Source organism: Macaca fascicularis, chromosome 20 (genome assembly GCF_037993035.2).
Source record: "Macaca fascicularis isolate 582-1 chromosome 20, T2T-MFA8v1.1".
Taxonomy (NCBI): Eukaryota; Metazoa; Chordata; class Mammalia; order Primates; family Cercopithecidae; genus Macaca; species Macaca fascicularis.
In genome coordinates, this window is record NC_088394.1 from 74,751,768 (window position 1) to 74,768,629 (window position 16,862).

At 43.7% G+C, this 16,862-nt stretch overlaps 1 protein-coding gene and 1 pseudogene across 3 annotated transcripts in view; both read left to right on the forward strand.

Annotated features, from left to right (window-relative positions):
* The window catches only part of WWOX (WW domain containing oxidoreductase), a 1,124,793-nt gene that overhangs the window by 740,884 nt on the left and 367,047 nt on the right, over positions 1-16,862 (forward strand). The window lies entirely within an intron of this gene.
* The window catches only part of LOC102138128 (small ribosomal subunit protein uS3-like), a 143,148-nt pseudogene that overhangs the window by 76,384 nt on the left and 49,902 nt on the right, over positions 1-16,862 (forward strand).

Below are 16,862 nucleotides of genomic sequence, written 5' to 3' on the forward strand. Positions count from 1 at the left end.
TAGGTTTTAGGTTTTAGTTTAGGTTTTAGGTGGGCTTTGGCCCCCCTATCATGAATAGAGGGGCCAAAGGCTGCCAAGTTGTGGTTTCTGGGAGACTCTGAGGACAAAGGGTCAAATGCATGAGTTTGTGGATAGCCTGACGATCCCCAGTGGGGACCCTTTTAACTAATACATTGGTGCTGCCATGTGCCATGTGCTGCTCGGACAGGTGTTCTGGGCATCATGGTGAAGATCATGCTGCCCTGGGACGCAGCTGGTAGGATTGGCCCTAAGAAGCCTCTGCCTGACCACGTGAGCATCATGGAACCCAAAGATGAGATACTGCCTACCACTCCCATCTCAGAACCGAAGGGTGGGAAGCCAGAACCGCCTGCTGTGCCCCAGCCAGTTCCCATAGCATAACGGGCTCTCCTTGGTGGTTGTATTTGGAGTCTGGATGTTATTTTGTAAAGACATTTAATAAAATATGGTACAAAGACAACCGGGCATGCCTGTAATCCCAGCACTGTGGGAGTCAAGGCAGTCAGATCACTTGAGGTCAGGAGTTCAAGACCAGCCTGGCCAACATGGTGAAACCCCATCTCTACTAAAAATACAAAAATTAGCCAGGCGTGCCCTGTAATCCCAGCTACTTGGGAGACTGAGACAGGAGAATCGCTTGAACCCAGGAGGCCGAGATTGCAGTGAGCCAAGATCGTGCCATTGCACTCCAGCCTGGGCAACAAGAGTGAAACTCAGTCTCCAAAAAAAAAAAAATCATCGACGACAGAAATGTATTGTCTCACAGTTCTGGAGGCCAGACCTCCAGAATCAAGGCAGTGCTACACTTCTTTCAGAGGCTCTAGCTAAGAATCTGTTCCTGGCATCTTTTGTTTCTGGTGGCTGCTGGTGATTGTGGGCTTGTGAGCATATCACTCCAGTCCCAGACTCTGAGGCCACATGGCCTTCTCCTCTTCTCCTGTGTTCTCCTCTCCTGTGTGCCTCACATCTCCCTCTGCCTTTCTCCTATGAAGACACTTATCTTTGGATTTAGGGTCTTCCTGGCTGATCTCATCTCAAGATCCACAACTTAACTACATCTGCAAAGACCTGATTCCCAATAAACTCGCCTTCACAAGTTGCGGGGATTTGAATATGGAACTGCCTTTTTGGAGGCCACCATTCGACCCATGATAAGAGCACAGTGGTGAGGTATGAGGGGTGGTATGAGGTCACAGTCACAGCCGCCCGTCTCACCAGCTGTGTGACAATTCTGGATTTCCTTAGCTGTCCTCTGCCTCAGTATCCCTTTCCCTGTAAGTGGAAGTGGTATTCATTGATCACACACACTACAGGCCGGACACCAAGCTATTCCATTTTTTGAATATGTTTCTTCCTTCCCTCTTTAGGACTAAACAGCCGGGTTTAGATGATTTCCTCCTCATATAGCTTTCCTGCCCCCACATGGTATAGATGGTGCAAGGGAACCAGAGAGCTTTGATCCCTGGTTTCTCTGGTCACAAACCTGCTGTCCTCTCCAGAACTCCAGGCTGCCTTTCTTTGGGAGCTAAATCAAATTTAGCTGTTTCCCCAGCTGCAAAGTGCATAGGCATCAAGTGAGAGGGTAAATGAATGAAAACCTGAATGGCTGATCCTCTGACACAGTGAGAGCAGACGTTAATTACTCACTGTCCAAGTGCTGGGCCCTGTGCTCAGAGCTTCATGCAGATGACATCAAAGCACCATGTAGGGGGGAAGCACGATGATCCTGACCATTTTACAGAGGAGGAAAGTAAGGCTCGGTGATATAAACTCACAGAGGAATTGGAGCTGGGGTCTGTGTGGCTCCAGATCAGGTGTGTAATCTGCAAGGCTGTCCTCTGTTCTCCAAGTTTCTCCTTAACACATTTCCAGCCCCATGTTCTGGCAGGAAGACCCCAGGATTGAAAGGAGCTGGAAGAGCGAGGTCTAAGAGAAAAAGGGGCCAGGTGTGGTGGCTCATGCCTGTAATCCCAGCACTTTGGGAGGCCAAGGTCGGTGGGTCACGTGAGGTCAGGAGTTTGAGACCAGCCTGGCCAACATGGTGAAACCCCATCACTACCAAAAAAAAAAAAAAAAATAGCCAGGCGTGGTGGTGCATGTCTGTAATCCCAGCTACTTGGGAGGCTGAGGCAGGAGAATCACTTGAACCTGGGAGGCAGCGGTTGCAGTGAGCCGAGATGGCACCACTGCACTCCAGCCTGGGTGACAAGCAAGATGCCATCTCAGAGAAAAACAGCAACAACAGCTAAAACATATGGATCCAGCAGCCGGTGTTGTTATTTCAGGATGGGAACCAGGCACTGCACCTCCTCAGTAGGAGTCAGAGTAAGGGGGCTAGGCTGGCTGACATGACTGGGGACAGAGTTGCTGTGGAAGTTGTCAGGTTATGAAAGGAAATTAGCTGCTGGATGTCAAGAGGTGCAAATTGCTGCAGGCATTGGCAGCTGGGAGCCCTGGTGTGTCTAATAGCTCCTCGGGCCAGGAGGCCTTAATGACACCCCTACCAACACTACAGGAGGCAGCAAGTGACAGTAGGAAAGAGAGAGGCCAGCTCATCTAATCTGAATGCCCCGGGGGGGCTGGGGGCTGGGGACTCCAAGACCTGGCTTCTGCTCCATGTCACAGTGGCAAAGACAATGACTGTAAAAGCACAGCCTCCAGAGAGAAGAGCCTTCGATGGACCTGGGTGTTCATCCAGGGGCCAGGTGAAAACTGGGGGATGCAGAATAGGAGGTTGGGCTGGAGGTGAGTGAGAAGAAGGGATACGGTTAGGACCAACATTTAGGCAACACGGCCACGTACAGGATTCTACCACCGTCATCACCATCAGTGTTACTGTTTCCTGCCATGTATCTATGGGGTGTCTATCATTTAAAGTCCAGCACTGCACTGGGCATTTTTAATTGTCATTACTATATAATTATATGTAATAATTTAATTTATAACAATACATCATACTTATTAAGGTCCTACTATGTACCAAATTCTATCGGACAGATGTCCTAATAATCAACATGATATAATCTATCATTATGTATAAAACGTCACACTCTGCCCTTTATTAATTATGTGTGTGCCAATTATGTGCAGGAAACTTTTATTCATTCTAGTTACCAATATTGTGTCTAGTCCTCCAACCCTATGAAGTGGGCACAGTTATTATTTCTCTTTTGTAATTGCCCTTTAGCCTCAGCTGGATTGGAAACTGTGTAGTGGAGACTCAGGCCACTGTCATTTGAGCAGCGTTTTCTGCATTCTATTTGCATTCTTGTATGTAATCCTAAAATGTAGAGTAGTTTTCCCCCATTTACAGATAAGGTAATCAAAACTTATAGTGGTTAAAGGGACTTTCCAAAGTGACAGAGCCATGAATGGCAAAGCTGGGATTTAAACCCTTGGCCTTCTGCTTGCCATTCCACGCCATCATAAACTCTAAACATCGTAAGTAGAATCATCATAAGTTAGAGTCCCTCTGGAAGATGGATGGGTGAATGGATGGAAAGAGAGAGAGAGACAGATAGGCAGACAGATAGCTAGATAGACAGATAGAGATTTTAGGAACTGTCAAATTGGCTCCCACAATTATGGAAGGCTAGAAGTCCCAAGAAATGTAGCCAGTGATCTGGAGACCCAGAAGGGCCTATGGTAGAAACCTCATCCAAAGGCAGAAGACAAATGTCCCAGGTTGAAGACAGTCAGGCAAAGAGAGAAAATTCTTTCTTACCCAGACTTTTGTTTTATTTGGGCCTTCAACGGATTAGATGAAATCTGCCCCTACAGGGCAGGGCAATCAGTTTTACGCAGTCTACCGATTCAAAGGTTAATCTCATGCAGAAACACACTCAGACACACTCACAGACACACACTCAGAAATAATGGTTAGTCAGATATCTGGGCACCCTGTGGCCCAGTCAAGTTGACACCTACAAATTTTTTTGCCTTCTTTTAATTACTGGTGTTGTCATCCTGTGTCCAAGACACATACAGTCAATCATCACCCCTTTCCCTTAGCCTGTACCAGGTTCTGTGCCAAGGATTTTAGAAAATCATGTCTCGTTCATTTCCCCCAACAGGTCTATGAGTCATTATCCTCCCCAATCTAGGGAAACTGAGACCCAGAGGTTCAGAGTATTGCAAGATCCTATGGGAATTGCAGATTGTAGCCAAAATTGGAACTCCTAATTCCAGAGCTCCTCCTTCCTGCTAGCAGTTTTATTAATGAGAAAAGCTGTTGAGCACCAGAGCAACCCCACCTCCTCCAAATACCATCTGACATATACGTTCAGCAGAGGAAAAATAACATGAGGTCTGGGGCTTGCTTTAAAATTCTCTGGGGCCAGACACAGTGGCTCCCACCTGTAAGCCCAGTGCTTTGGGAGTCTGAAGTAGGAGGATCACTAGAGGTCAGGAGTTCAAGACCAGCCTGGGCAACATACAGAGACCCTCATCTCTATAAAAAATTTAAAAAAAAACAAAATACTTGTGCAACAGCAGCAGCAAGAGCTGCCGCAATGAAAGAAGAAAGAAGAGGAGGGACGGGATGAAGAAAGGAAAGAAGCAATGTTAACATTCTAGTAATGTTTGCATCTGAATGATAGGTATGTGGGGTTACTATTGTCTTCTATTTGTGTATGTTTAACATTTTCATAATAAGCATATTTATGTATATACACATAAAGCATATATGTACATATTATCATAATGCCTACCTGCTCTTGAGAAAGTGGTGCAGTGTGGTTGGAGGTTTCTCTCACTGGTTTCTATGGCTCTCCCCTCCCCCACTTTTTGTAAGAAATGGTAGTACCTATCTGACTATTTTCATGGCTTCCTGAAGAGGCCTGAAAATTAGAGTAAACAAATTACCCATTACCAGGGAAGCCTCCTTCCCCCCAGCAGATTCCCAGCGTCTTCTTTCACCTCTAGGAGATATTTTCCAAGGTCACTAAATTAAGCCTTCAGACAATCGAAAAATTGAATCTCAGTACATCTATTTTCCTAACAAAATTTCTGCAGCGCCGATTGAGGCTGACAGGTATGGCCGTGCAGCTTTCTGGGCTGTTCAGGTCGATTTGGCCAAGCAGGACGGCATCAGCTTGTATTGGAGGGAACATCTGAGCAGCTCGGGGCCCCCTGGGAGTCAGAGAGTTCCTTACCTCCTTGCCACTGTAAATGACTATTTCTGTCGTTTGCAGAGCGTCCTTTCCTTCCTCCTCCTACAGCCCATCCTCACCCACTATAGCCGCCAGGTCAGCTGCCTCTTCTTCAATTATTTATCAAAAGGGCCATTGCAATCATTGCAAACATGTTTAGAAGGATTTGGAAACCATGTTCTTTTTAAGGGCACTAATGATGCAGCAGTAATCACAATGCTAGTGGAAGGGGAGGGACAGAATGTGATGTTTTGGGAGTGAGTTGTGTAAGAGAAGAAGGGACTTCGTTCCAAGCCCCCCAGACCTTGCAGCTGTCACAGCCTGGCTGTTGGAGAGGTTTGCAGAGCTGAGAACCACTCAGAATTTGGGGGCTGAACACCCTGACTCTCTGAGCACCATCCCTATGACTTTTGAGGTCGTGTTTGCCCTCCAGCCCTCATTTCCCCCTTGCCAAGCTGTGTCTTAGCTAGTGCTCTCAGCAAAGAATACACTTATGATTCTGGAGCATTGATATCCCCTGAAGTAGCCCCTGACCAGCCTCCAAGATGTATCCTAAAAGCTCCTGGGGAAGTTTACATTTCACTCAAAATATCTGTGTTCATGTAAATGTAAAAATGATGTCTTAAGTTGCTTAGCAGTGAATGAAATGGATGCTCTAGGGAGATGCAGTGAGTTTATCCTGTGGCTTTGAGTATACACTGGTACCCTACATGGGAGTCCCCGGTGCCCATGCCCAGGTGCACAAAGCCAGCATCAGTGACCTACACAGCAGGAGGCAGGCTGTGTGATGATTAGGTGAAAGTCCTTAGGTGGGTCACTCAGTCTTTCTCTTCTTGAGTTTTTCTCATCTGTGAAAGAGTGATCATAATACTATTTCCATTGTGAGGGGCATTGAGAAGAAGACATAAGATAATTTACGTAAAGCACAAAGCATAATCCCCGATATTCAATAAGTACTCAGTAAATGCCAGTGAAAATAATGATTACAACTATGACCTCCAGAAGCTTTTAATGAGCATCTATCTGTAGCACTGCATGTCAAGCCGAGCTAGAATGCAGTCTCTTAGGAGATATAGGGGAGGAGAACATCCTTGGCAGGTTTTCATATTGGTGATCTCTGTAATTTTCTCAAATACCCTTCCTCTTTCCTTGCTTTTGGTGGTAGCTACCTGTGTTGCTCTTGTCACTTTTGCCTGTATCCACTAACTCACCACCTAGGTATTTGCAACAGTTATCCATTGCTGCCTAACAAATTACCCCAAAATGTAAGCACTTAGAATCTCATTGTTTCTGTGGGTCAGGAATTAGGGAGTGGCTTAGCTGGGTAGTTCTAGCTCACAGTCTTTTCTGAAGTTGCCAGCAAGCTTTGGCTGGGGCTGCAGTCTCAGAATCCTTGACTGAAGGGGAGGTTTCACGTCCAAGGGGCTCACAGATGTGGCTGTTGGCAGGAGGCCTCAGTTCTTCACCGTGGGGGCCTCTCTGTACAGCTTCTTGAGCAGCCTCACAATATGGCATCTGGCCTCCCACAGAGTGACTGATCTCGGAGAGAGTGTGAGGAAGATGTGGCATGGCCTTGTAAGCCCCATGCTTAGGCATCATGCACTGTACCTTTAGCTACATTCTATTGATTGGAAGTACACCAGTAAAGACCATACTTAGGAGAGGGGAACCTGGCTCCACCATTGGAAGGGAGGTCTATCAAAGAACTTATGGGCATATCCTAAGACCACCACACTCTGCCACTCCACACACTCTGACTCTCCTAACACCTGCTCACTTCACTGGTTCAGCTATTGGCAGTGGCATGGAGTATGGGAAAATGCATCCCTGTCTCCTTCTTGGATTATAAAAGTCGTCACCCTGCTAGTATGAATCCATGTCCTATGGCGGCCCTCTCAGGAGGGATTGTGGTTAGAGAATGGACAACCCAAGGGAATCCTGTGTCATGGTGGAGCATAGAGGCCAGCAGGTGAGTGGAGGAGATGCCTTAGAGTGGGAAGCTCGAGCTTCCTCTGTCATATTCATTAAAGAACTTCACCCAAAGAGAGATGACATCCATTTATAATTATTTCAGCAGTGACTTTTGAGCCCAAGCAGTTCTATTTATTTTTCTCTCTGAAAATAAGAAGCTTTCTTTAAAGGATTGCTGCCATTTGGACAATGTCCTAGGTCCCCACTGGTGTTATCAGTTGGTGGGATATAGAAAAGCAAAGTGGCCAGGCTCAGCCTTTTCTCTTGATCTTTTTTTTTTTTTTTCTTTTTTAAGACAGGGTCTTGCTCTTTTGCCCAGGCTATAGTGCAGTGGTGCAATCACAGATCACTGCAGCCTACAACTCCTGGGCTCAAGCGATCCTCCAGCCTCAGCCTCCTGAGTAGCTGGGACTACAGGCATGCACTACTGTGCTTAGTTAATTTTGGCTATTTTTTGTAGAGATGGGGCTTGCTTGCTTTTTTGTCCAGTCTGGTCTTGAACTCCTGGCTTCAAGCAATCCTCTTACCTCATCCTCTCAAAGCACTGGAATGATAAACTCTTTCTTTGTTTATACCATTCCTCAGCTTGCACTCTTTCCTACATACAGCTTGTTTCTCCAATGTGGCTGTTGTTCTCATGTTTACTTAATGGCCTGACCATCTTTTCCTCCTCCTCCTGCCTTCTATTCTCCTTCCTCATCATTGTCCTCTTCTATGAGTTCAGAATATTGGGTTACAATACCTACAACATGCAGTGAGGTCACTCTTTTATCATCACCCCTGTAGGCTTGTGGTGTTCGTATCTGATTTTTCCTAGTCTTTCGTTTGTTAATTTACTGCACACATGTTCCTTTCTCTTGTACATTACTGACGTGTGTAAGAATCTTGAATATCTGTGTGGTGCTTAGAGATTTCACAGCAGTTTATTGAATGCTGTTACCTCAATGCATCCTCTGTGAAACTGGGTGTGACTGCATCCATTTTACTGATGAGGAAACTGAGGCATAAGAAGGTTCGGTAAATTACCAGAGTCGCACAGCTCACAAGCAAGTGCAGGCTTGCAGCCAAGGTTTGCTGGCTTATGCATTTCATGAGTTTTCTATCGTACCATACAGGCGCTGTGTCTCCCAGTGGAATATAAGTTATTTGAGGCCGAGGATTGTGTCTCATTCTGTGTTATATCCCTTTGGCTTCAGCCTTAGTGTCTTGCATTTGTAAAGCCTTTGGAACATTTCAGCTGAATGAGTGAATGAGTGAATGAGTGAAGCCATCAGTCAAATCAGAACACTGCTTACACATGCATCCCAAGTCCAGCTGTTGAACGTCTGGAACTGAGCAGTATGGAGCCTGTTAAGACCAGCGATGCTGTGGCCTGAATAACAACGGGATAGGAACATTCCCTTCTTCTCATAAATCTTGTACATTTGCATTGTTTGTGCTGAACAGGGCCCGTGTCTTCTGGTAGCAAACACGGGGAGGCCCAAAAGGCTGATCTGGGATCACGTCCCCACTGAACACTGCCCTATGCTAAGTCTGCAGAATATTTAAATAAGGGGTTAATTTATAAAGTGAGCTACAGGAAAGTTTCCAGGATTGTCGTGCATGTGTCTCATAAATCGGCACAAATTGAATCTAGGTTTCTGTGCCCGTCAGCTCCTAGGTAAACCAAAATTTATTGAGAGGTGTATAGGTTGCCATCCAAAGAAACGTAGTAAATGAGAAAAGTGTATCCTCAGGAGGTCTGTAAACAAGGTCTAAAGGCTGGCAGCAAGGACAGGGGTCCGCAATGTAAAATTCCCGTTGCCAGTGATCGGAAAGTACAGCGTAGTTGGTTGCAGATGGAGACAGGGTTCCGGGAATTCTTCATTTTTCATAAACATTCCACTGACTTCTTAACAGAATAAAGATTTTGTACATTGCAGAGATAATTTATAGATTCGGGTACAGAGGGATACAGACAATGAGGAAGGCTAACTTCAGGATTTTGCATATGTCAAATCATTATATTAGCTTACCCAGAACCAAAAAAAATTATGCAATATATAAATATGAAGCTTTAGTTTTTAATGATTATTTATAATAACATTATGATAATGACTATTTGTAATAATCATGCATACCACCTTAGTCTGAGCAATCATATTAGCAGTTCATAATTACCGAAGGGCTGTCAGGAACCAGACACTGTGCTGAGTGTTCTACAAACTTCATTTCCAGTCTTTTTTTTGTTGTTCAATTTCCTCTCGAATTTTTAAGGGGGTTGGAGAGTGTTAATGTGCCCCTTTGACAGAGGAGGAGGGAGAAGCTCCAAAAATGCAGCCCAAGGATCTTAGGCTAATATATAGGCTTGCATCCAGTGTATCTCACCCCGAAAGCCTTGCTTTTGTCATTATCCGACATTGGCTGTCATTATTGTAGTGGCCTTCTTACTACCTACAAAACAAGTGCCAGCATTTAAAATCTATCCACCTACCGAGATTATTTAATATTTTAGTCTGTAGCTCTTATCCCTTTAGCTACAACATTCAAAGCGTTGTGCAAAATATTCTAGTAGTAAGTAGAGACTTTAAACCCACACGTCGATAATGGTCAAATCCTCTTAAAGGGGCCAGCAACAAAAATGACTTTAAAAGGGAAATATTCCTTCAATGTTACGAGTGCCCATGAGCATGTTAGTGGAGCAGTTGTGTGTTAAAGAAAGAGAAGGTGGAGTTACACTGAATACCCTTGAAATCACACAATCAACACTTAAGAATGTTCACACAGCTGTTCACACACATATTGATATCAGACCGTATAGCAGTCCCATTGGCTAGACCAGTTATTATGAATGTGTTTTATAGAGTAGGAAACAGAGATGCAATGTGACTTGCCTAAGAACACACAGCAGTTCTGAAACTCAACCTGTGCTAAGATCGAGGGAGAAACGAAAATAACAACAACAACAACAAATGTCGTGCCAAAATATTGCTAGCAGACATCTAGAAAAATGTCTTCGACTTCTTTTGGTAGGAAAAGAGGAACAATTCACATCTGAATTCAACATATTTATTTTTTGTTTCTGACTTTTTATGTAAGCAGAGCTCTGAATTGTATCCTCAGATATATTTGAGACTAACAATAAGGAAATATAAAATTACGTTACTACCTAAGCTGCCACTTCTTCAAAGCCTCGTTATTCTTGTTCCCTTCAATGCATTTCAACTCCAAAATACATAGTGACATGAAAATTGTGTATTCAGATGTTCTATTGATTCCTTGAGAAAGTGACCTTGTATGCACACGTGAAAATGGAGAGATCTATATATTACCACGTGGCCTCTTCTTTGTAAGGGTATGAGGAACAACAGTGGTTAACATGCGTTTTTTTTTTAACACCTAGATTTACTCTTCCTTTTCACAGACTAATAGCACACTGATGTGCAATCCAGGGAGGGCTCCTTGGAAAGTTGTACCGCTGTGGCCTAGTGATGGACAACTGGCAGGGCCACATGAGGAGCTAAGACCTTGTGCTCCATTTGCAAAGCCAGTGGCCCCGGCAGAGATAGGAGGCCCTCTTTGTGATTTCGACAGTGGTTTCCCTGGGGTTGAACACTCCTGAAACTTATTTCTGCAAGGACATACTACTGTGGACCCACCTGAAGGGCGGCATCCACTCTTCTAGTAGGATCTCGCATTGGTATTTTCAGACACTTCTGCCCCTTGCCACGTTTAGTAAGTCATCTATGTCGTTTGGGAGGAAAGAGAATGAGCATTCCTCAGTCCCTGCACTGCACCAGGGCTTGCAAACACAGTCCCTCATTTCATTCTTGCTACCATCTTTGAGGTGGATGGCATTAGGCCATTTGCTGGCTGTATAAAATGACATGCAGAAATATTGTAGCAGCTCACTTAATATCAGGCATCCGGTAAGTGGCAGAGATGAGGCTGGACCCCAGGATTTCTGACCTAATTTCTGATCTCCTTAATTATTCTGTACACCAAAAGCCCCTGTGGTTTGGATTCCTAATCACAGGACTGAGATGAAACAGAATTTCTTAGCAGAGGGGGCCAAATAGTAGATGGGCTTTTGCCAAGAACTATTTTTTTTTTTTTTTCAGAGTCAGAGGTTGGCAGCCAAAGATGAGAGAGGGAAGGTCAAGTGCAGCAGAAGAGAGAAACAGGGAGAGTGGAGGTTGTTCTCTAGAACATAGAAGCCGCTTCTTCATCCCACACAATGGAAACCAGAGCCCAGATTATGTTAACGAGAAGTTCCAGAATTGCAGATGGCACTTTGCTACTTAGGGAGGGGGGAGAAGAAGAAGGAGAAAAAGAAGAAAAAAGAAAAATAGCAGGGGGAAACTTAAAAAAATGGTTAGCTGCATGTAAATGGCTTTTATTATAACTGCTAGGCTGAACCAGAAGACTCCAGCTATGTAAAATGTCACTTGCTCTTATCACGGTTCATAGAGATTACCTTTCAATGCAAGTTTCATTTTCATTTCTTCCAACACTTAGAGAAGTGAACGAGGCAATGACTCCTTTATTCCCTAACCCTCGCCCAGCAACTCGCTTCTTCCTCTGTGTTTTGTGTCATTCTGTATGATATTGCATCAAGGCAATTCACGGCAGTGGTTGAACCAAAAGCAATTTAAGTCAAAAATGGACAAATATGGATGTCACTTATGAGGCTTGTTCAAAGGCCTTTGACATCACTCAAAGCCTGAGCACTTCTCAGGAGTGATATGCTTCTTTTTTTTTTTTTACTTTTTATTTTCTAGCAATGCAAGATTGAAGATTTAATACAGACCTCTTAGTGAGGCATCTGCGTAGTTCTTACGTAGAAACCATTTATTGGTGAACCAAATATTTTGTATTATATAGCAAGAAAGAGGGATGGACAAAGATTGAGTGATTAGAAATCCAAGGGGAATTTATATTTATTACTTTGATTTGGTAATTTGTAATAACAATAGCCACCATGTATCTATACTTCCTAGATTTGGGCATGGGGTTAGGAGTCTTATATTTATTATTTTAGTTAATTTTCATAGTCATCCTGTGTAGAAATATGAAAAAATATAGAAATATCAATCAATAAATAAGTATTATTGTCCCCATTTTACAGATGAGAAAACAGAGTCCCAGGGACCTACCTGCTCAAGGGCACAGAAAGTCTGAATGAGTAAATTTACTGTGTGTTGTTCCAAAGGTTTCTCCAAAGGTCTCTTCATCTCCCAAGGCTATTATCATTTTGAGAAAGATTGGCACAGTGAGAGGCCAGGAGCCCATCTTGGCCGTGTGCCTTCTGCTTTGTCTCTGGAGTTGTGGGAAAGGCTTGTAGCTTAAGAGCCTCCTTGTTCAATTCTGTCAGGCGCACGTTGGAAGGTAGCTTTTCAGGTTGTGGTGGGTGGTGGTGAAGCAGAGGTGTGCAAAGCAGGGTACGTGGAGGGCTGTGCCTTGGTCATTCCCAGGAAGCAAAGCGAGCATCAAAAAAAGGCAGGGTAGTTGGGCCATGGCGTTGCAGAGTGACAGTGAGTCAGGGTGAGGACAGCACTCAGGAAGGAAAGGACAGAAAAGCTACCCACACCCTGGAGGGCCAAAGGGCTGACTTCAGAGGAGACTTTAGGTGCTCCTACGTGTCGATTCTTAGAGAACTAAAGACACAATTGCATCTTAAAATGTTGAGACTTACACATGTACACAATAAGAATATTTTCTTTGGCTGCAAAAGAACTATAAAAGAGTGAAAAAACCAATCCCAAAAGATTACATGTGATAGGATTCCATTTGCATAACGTTCTTGAAATTACAAAATTATAAAAATAGAAAACAGATGGCCGGGCATGGTGGCTCACTCCTGTAATCCCAGCACTTCAGGAGGCCGAGCGGGTGGATCGCCTGAGGTCAGGGGTTGGAGACCAGCCTGATCAAGGTAGTGAATTATTGAAGGGCTGTTGCCAGCAACAGTAGAGAACCTGTCTCTACTAAAAATACAAAAAGTTAGCCAGACGTGGTGGCACACACCTGTAATCCCAGCAACTCAGGAGGCTGAGACAGGAGAATTGCTTGAACCCGGGAGGCAGAGGTTGCAGTGAGCCAAGATCGTGCCACTGTACTCCAGCCTGGGCAACAGAGTGGTACTCTGTCTCAAAAAAAGAGAAAAGAAAACAGATGAGTGATTGCCAGGGATTGGAGAGGAGTTGGGGGTAAGTGGGAAGCAGAGTGGATATAAAACAGCAGGTGGAGGATCCTGGTATAGATGGAAATGTTCTGCATCTTGACTGTCTCAGTGTCAATTTCCTGGTTGTGAAATCGTACTAGAGTTTTTTGAGATATCACCTTTGGGGGAAACTGGATCAAGGGCACGTGAGATTGCTGTATTATTTCTTACAACTGCATGCGAATCTACACTTATCTCAAAAATAAAAACTGTCATTAAAATCAAAGAACTGCTCAACATTTGAGGGGAAAAATCGACAAGTAAATTCAAATCACCCACGAGCCCACCACCCAGAGAGAGTCGCCACTTCTATTTCGATATATTTTCTCTTCCTCCCTTCCAATCTCTCTCTTCTGTTCCTAGATATAAAATGGGGAGGTTTTAAAATGTAATTACATCTAACTATTGCCTGGCTTGGTAATAGCCAACCTTTGCATGTCCTCAGAGAGGTCCAAAGGCTGTGCTGAAACTTGTTGGTTTGGCATTGATTTTGACGAAAGACAGCAACAAGATCCCCTTTCTAGGAACCCATGTGGATTACTGTGGATTCAGAATGGATGCATTTTATGTACAGGGCTGTGACCTCTTGTTTTTTCCCTTCCTCATGCTAATTGGTGTTAATATTTTGCAATAAATATTACTTATGTCTGTGAATTGAACTGCATCCCAGACTGTCAGCACATATTTATTTTCTCATTTTAATTTCTCGAAGTTCTTACTGTTATGGAGGGTGGGGAGGGGGTAGAATAAGCTTAGGCTGGAGGGCATATCTGATTTGGAAAATACATCCCTGGTTATGTTCCTACCGAGTGACATGTTTGGTTGGTGATGATAAACTGGGACTGAGGAATGGGTTAGGAGAAGGCTTGAAGAACCCAGCTCCCCAAACTATCTCATCATCCTCTAGAGATACTTCTCCAAGTGCTTTTGTTTCCAGTGACCTCCCAACCCCAGGCACTAGCGAAGCCTCCAGGCAGGTAAGTGCACAAATCCTACATTTTCTAGTGACTTGAGCAAGTTGCTTCATTTTTCTGATCCTCCATTCCCTTTTCTAAGCCACAATTTCTTCATCTTTCAGTAGAGTTAACAAGTTACCGGGTGTTGAAAGATCAAATGAATTAGCCCATGAGAACATGCTTTGCACGAAGTTGTATGCAAAATAAGTTATTATGGGATGGGAGAAACCCTTTGCGGACAGTGCCTCGCAGTTGACCCTCAGTGTGTACTCATGGAATAATTTTTTAATATAAAATAATTACCATCACTAGTCCTAACCGTACACGTTCTTGACTCTGTGACACTGAACAAAATCCTGAACCTCTTTGCGCCTTGATTTCTTTCATGTCTTGTTCTAGTTTTGAAGAGCGATTCTTGTGTGAAATCAGGGAGAGGAGGCATGAGGCATGGAAAGGACACCATACGTCTGTGGTTGACAAATTCAGTAGGCCCACAGTCGATGCAAAAATCGTCATGCCTCTGCAGCACGGTTATAATGAAGAGGAGCGATGGCATGGCATGATTCCGCTATAAGGGAGGCTTATTATGTAGTGTCTACAGAGCCAGTGGTTTATTTTGCATTGTTTATGTCAGCATTAAGCAGTATTCTTACACAGTTGGTAAGTCTTAAAACTCACTATCTACTCTAGTAGTTGTTCCAACTGTGATGTGCTCAATAATCTGCCAGGGATCTTGTTAAATTGGGATTCTGATTCAGTAGGTCTAGGTCGGGCCTGAGAGTCTTTGTTTCCTATTTTAATTTAATTTTTTGTGTGTACCTAGTAGGTGTGTATGTACATATATATATAATGTATATATATATAAATGTATATATGTAAATATGTATATATGTGTATATATGTGGATTTTTTCCAAGAAAATTGTGGGTACATAGTAGGTGTATATATTTGTGGTCTGTGTCTCTTCTAAATTGCTGATCTCCCAGGGGATGCCTGTCTTATTGTACTAGGTAGCACACTTTGAGCAGGAAACATCTAGATGTAGTTCTCAGTAGTAGGACTATTGCCAGTGGAGGGGGCATTTCGGAAATTTGGGAAGGCATTTTGATTGCCTTTGGCGCTTAGGTGGGGTCCACGGGTCCATCCTGTGATGCCATAGGCAGTCCAATATAACAAAGAACTGCCCACGTCCCGGTCACATTCATTTCGGTAAAAAACTTGTTTGCAATGATCTGACCCCAGAACTCACTGTGCTTACACAGATACACAACATGCACCGAGTCTTCCAGAAATGCAGGGGCCTTCTAAATCAAGGGAAGATTGTGTGGTGTTTTGTTCAAATCTTTACCAAGGTCTCAATACCATCTTGAAACATCATGAGGATCTGCTCATAATATTTGAGTCGCCGTAACATGTGATCTGTCTACATATGTAGCTGTTTGTATTCACGGGGATTAAATAGTTGTGTGCTACAGCTGCCCCCAGCGAGCAGCTCATGAGAGCAGATTTTGCCTATTTCTTCCAAAATCGGTATTCGGTGATACCATGTTGGTAACTTGAAACTGACCATGGTGAGAATATTTACACCATGGAAATTGGCAAATGCTACTAATCAGGATGATTGTTTCCGTTTTCATTTTGTAATTTTCAGAGTTGGTTTACCAGTATGATGTCTGTATTAAAATATATGTAATGCTGCTTTCAAAATGTTAAGTATCGTGAGAAGATGTTAACAAAATTCTGGTGAATTTTTGTCTTATGTTTCTTGAATCCAAACCTATAAGTAGGTACAAACACTTGACTATTTCATTATGGGCTTCTGATATACTCCTGTCAGAGCAGTTACCTTTGAAAATGCACACTATTTTATCGTTAATTATGTTTTCTTTAAAAATTTTTTATATTTATGACATATTACTTTTGCTAATTATATGTGTGGGTAGATGGTGTTATTCATGAATTTCATTTCAGGACCTTGGTAAGGGGTTATAAAATATTTCTGTTTAAAGGGGGTCTTAGATTGCTGGACTTGAGTATCCTGATCTAATTAATGCGCTGGGCAGAGCTGGCAGATGTGTGGGACACCCAACTATTCTCTTGAAGGGAAGGGATATAAGAGATACACTGTAAAGGTGAATGATAATCGGCATCTCCCTTCAAGGTGACCGGGAGGATCTGAGCTGACTGGGTGCCTTTGTGGAAGTGTGTTTTGAACTGAGATTAGAGAGATCAGCAATGTGTCTCATAAAGTAATCCAGGAGGAGTTCATTCTCAACAGATTCAGCAATGAAGCACTTGAAGAGGAGGAAGCCAAAATTCAAAATGGCTTGGGTGCAGTGGCTCGCTCCTGTCATCCCAGCTCTTTTAGAGGCTGAGGCAGGAGGATCACTTGAGGCCAAGAATTTGAGACCAGTCTGGGCAACATAGCCAGATCCCATCTCTAAAATTAAAAAAAAATTAAATTAGCGGGCTTGGTGGTGCACACCTGTAGTCTGAGCTGCTTGGGAAGCCGAGATGGGAGAATTGCTTGAGCCTGGACGTGTGTGGCTATGGTGAGCTAGG